Source organism: Zingiber officinale, chromosome 3B (genome assembly GCF_018446385.1).
Source record: "Zingiber officinale cultivar Zhangliang chromosome 3B, Zo_v1.1, whole genome shotgun sequence".
Lineage (NCBI taxonomy): Eukaryota > Viridiplantae > Streptophyta > Magnoliopsida > Zingiberales > Zingiberaceae > Zingiber > Zingiber officinale.
This window is the reverse complement of record NC_055991.1, coordinates 41,339,406-41,343,607: the sequence shown is the minus strand read 5'-3', so window position 1 is coordinate 41,343,607 and position 4,202 is coordinate 41,339,406. Positions and strand designations below refer to the sequence as shown.

Genomic DNA, 4,202 nt, shown 5'->3' with positions numbered 1-4,202 from the left:
AAGAAGTCATTTATGATTTGAAACAAGCGTCCCATTAGTGGTACTAGAAAATTGATCAAGTGGCCAACTCATTTGGATTTAGAGAAAACTATGTTGATAATGCATATATATCAACTTTAGTGGGAGAAAGTTTGTTATACTTATTATGTATGTGGATGAAATATTACTTTCAAATAATAACGGTCTGCTGTATGAAACTAAGTCATTTCTAACTGGTATTTTGAAGTAAAAGATCTTAGTGAAGCATCCTTTGTTTTAAGCATACAGATTTGTCATAATAATTCAAAAGGTATTCTTAGACTTTCATAATAGGCCTATATTGAGAAGGAGCTTATAAGGTATAAAATGCAAAATTGTGCACCTGGTGACATGCCTGTGTCTAAAGGTGATAAATTCAGTTTACAACAATGTCCACATCTTGAACTTGAAATAAAGGAGATGAAACAATTCCCTTATGCTTCAGCTGTGGAAAGTCTCATGTATGCAAAGGTTTATACAAAACTAGATATAACATTTATAGTTGTGATATTTGGAAGATATCTTAGTAACCCAGGACCCTTGTACTGGAAAGTATTAAAGAGAGTAATGTGGTATTTGTAAAAAACTAAAGGACACATACTCACGTATCCGAGATCAGATTGCCTAAAGTTAATTGAATATTCAGACTCTGATTTTCCTGGATGCTAGTTAGCAGGATGGAGGATCCCACAAGTGATAATTATGGAATTAATTTATAAAATTGTTCTATGAATTTTTAGATATGTTTTAGAATTTAAAATGAACATGTACGATATGTTTTAAGGGTATAGAACTATTAATATTGAGGGAAGCCTTGATAATACCCAATTAAGCAGGGAGTTAATTGAGTTAATTACCCAAAGTTAGAGTAATAACCAAGGTATAAAAACCTCCACCCGACTACTTCACTGTAGCCCTAAATTGCCGATGCCTCCACCCTGTTCACCTCCTCCGCCGATCTCGACGGAGCTTCCCACAGCATCTGGATCTCCAGCCAAGCTTCACACCACGCAACTGATTACATGGAGGACACCTCGATCGAGCGTAGATCATCATTGTCCTGACAGCACCGGGCAAGGGCTTTCGGCAGAGGCACAACGAAGAGAAAGGCAAGTATACTTCTCTATGAATGTATGAGATCCATGAGGTAGGGGGTAGGAACATAGAAGGAGTTAAGGTTTTTGTTTTGATGTCAATCGGGTGTGTGAGTGGCGATTCATCTTTCTGTGTTACTCTTGCTTCTTCTTGTGCTTATTTCCAGATTTCCACAAAGGCTTTGGGGCGTAGGTGATCGATTTTGGTTTTCATTCAGGTTCTCTTGTTGGAAGGAGTTTTTAGATCCAATTCTAGAGGATTTCGGTTGGGCGATGATGTTTGATGTGCGTAGATTATATACTCTTTTATGCATATTTTTACGCACATTTACATACTTTGAGCATGCTTGATCTATGCATTTTTATACTTCCAGCTTTCCTTTTAGCATATTTACTCTTTTGGTTCGGAGATCTGCTTTTTGTGCATTTTCTGTACACAGGAGTCGAAATTGGTGAAGATTATGCGTCCTCGGACAAGCTTGGAAGGAATTGAAGGGAGAGAGCATCAGGCCGTGTACCACACACGGCCATGTAGTTTTAACAGGAAGGGAAGAGGGCATGGCCGTGTGAATCTCACACGGTCGTGTCTTGATTTGAAGAAATTAGAGCAGATGCCTTACATGGCCGTGTAGATCTACACGGTCGTGTGAGGTTTCCAGAGGCCAAGCAGGTGGTGGCCGTGTGCACCACACGGCCGTGTAGCATTTCCAGAGAACAGAAGGGTCCTGGCCGTGTGAGTCACACGGCAGAGAAGGAACTGGACATGGCCGTGTGAATCTCACACGGCCGTGTCATGGGGACGTCTGGCGTCCGATTTCCTCCTCTATTTAAACCCTCCTTCATGAATTGAAAGGGGATCTTTTCCCCTTTGGGAGAAGGCAAGATTTGGTGGTATCCTCCCATTCTTGGGAGGATTTCTGGGCGATTCGAGGGGAGTTCTTGACGATTTCGACTCCGGAGCGAGGATTGGATCCGAAGACGAGGCTTCTTCGTAGATAAGTTTTCTCTTTCCCCCTTTTCTTGGTTTCTTGGATTGGGGATCTAAGAAATGCTTGTAATCTTTATTTATTCGGGTATTCTTCCTCGATTCATGGAGTAGATCTTGTATTCTAGGATTAAGGGAGTATTTGTACGATGGATTGATGTAATCTCTTATGGATTTGCCAATTTCTTGTTTCAATGACATTGTCTTGCTTGTATCAATTAGATCTTGAATGATTAATGGTGATTTGTGCTTAATTCTCATTCTTGATTGATTGTTTGGATTTCTTGTGGACTTAGTAAAGATAAACTCTCACTCGATCATCCGAGGGATCCACGTGATAGGTGCAAGCCCATGTAAGGACGTTTGAGAGATAATCTTGAAGAGGAAATAGGAATATTCAAGAGAGTAGGATGGATCTTGTGATTAGTTTCTTGTATCTTGATAGATTAATAAGTCGTGGGCTTCTATGTTGATATCCGAGGAAGGCATAGTAATAGGTGCGCTTCTGTGTAAGGACAACGTAGGTTCACGTCTAATTGATCATATTTAGATACATTTCTCAGTCCTTAGCCGGTTATCTATTGCAAGAGAGAACCGGCAACTTTCTACAAGTGTTTGGCAATTGAGGGATAAGAATTGGTGAACCATTTACATTCAAGAAATCTTACAAAGAAACCGAAACTCCTAGAATCTCCCCTTATCATAACCCAAAACACTAAACTCTTGTTTGTTGATCTTTAATATTAGATTTATTTACCTTCACTTTGCATTTGAAACAATTGGATAGTTGTTTAGCTAATTCACATTGAGACATTTCTAGTGCTTATTCCAGTCCCTGTGGATACGATAATCTTTTATATTACTTGCGACATTTTCGTACACTTGCGGAGCATAACAAGTTTTTGGCGTCGTTGCCGGGGACTGCGCTATATCATTAGGAATTATCAATTGAGTTAGACTAAACATAACATTTGTTTTCCTTTCATATTGCATAGTTGTAACTAATCATTATATTTCTGTTTTTACTTTCTTGTATAACTTTTACTTCTTGTTAATTCTTTTTGTACAAATTCAATTCTGCATTTTTGATTCTTTTATTTTTTTCTTTTTCTGTTGAATTGTCATTTGCTATCTTGTTCTTGTGTATGCGAAGATCTAACTTTGCAGGGGAATTCTTTCCTTTTGACCCTGAGATTGACAGAACTTTCCATAAAAGAAGAATTCTGCAAAGGCAAATTGAAGAACAGGAACATTTGAACATGGCGAATAGACCACTCAAGGATTATGCAACACCTTATGCAAGAGGTTTTCGATCTAGTATTTCAAGACCTTCAGTGGAAGCTAATAACTTTGAGATCAAACCCGCAATTATATCTATGGTGCAGCAGAACCAATTTGGTGGAGGACCTCATGAAGACCCCAATCAACACTTAGAGGTCTTTTATGAAATATGTGGTACCATGAAAATGAATGGAGTTCCTTCAGAAGCAGTTAGATTATTATTATTTGGGTTTTCTTTAAGAGATAGGGCAAAGCAATGGCTGAATTCTTTGGCCCCTAATAGCATCACCACTTGGGAGCAATGTGAGCAACAGTTTCTTGATAAATTCTATCCACCAAGCAAAACAGCTCATATGAGGAATTTAATTGCAAGCTTCAAGCAAACTGACTCAGAATCTCTTTTTGAAGCATGGGATAGATATAATAGTATGCTCAGACAATGCCCACATCATGGGTTGGAAAGATGGTTAGTGTTGCACACTTTTTATAATGGTATCAACTATCATACCAAAGTGTCCCTTGATTCAGCTGCTGGAGGGGCACTTATGAATAAAAGTTTAGATGAAGCTGAAGAAATTATTGACAGTGTAGCACAAAATCATCATCAATGGGCAAATGAAAGAAGTGGTGGCTATTCTTCTGTAAACCCAACAATTAAAGCATCAGGGAAGTTTGATGTAGATGCGGTCACTCTTTTGTCTGCAAAATTGGACGCTCTTACAAAGAAATTTGAGAATATGGGGACTAGTGCTAATATGGTCAATGCTATTAGTACATCTTGTGAAGTATGTGGGAGTTCAGAGCACTCAAATGACTCATGTCCA

General features: G+C 38.7%; 1 non-coding gene across 1 annotated transcript; it reads right to left on the bottom strand.

The window, feature by feature from the left end:
- Window positions 1-3,729: 3,729 nt before the first annotated feature.
- Window positions 3,730-3,835, bottom strand: LOC121968888. The gene has a single exon (XR_006108406.1). It is a non-coding gene; the product is annotated as a small nucleolar RNA R71 (small nucleolar RNA).
- Between the last annotated feature and the right edge of the window lie 367 nt (window positions 3,836-4,202).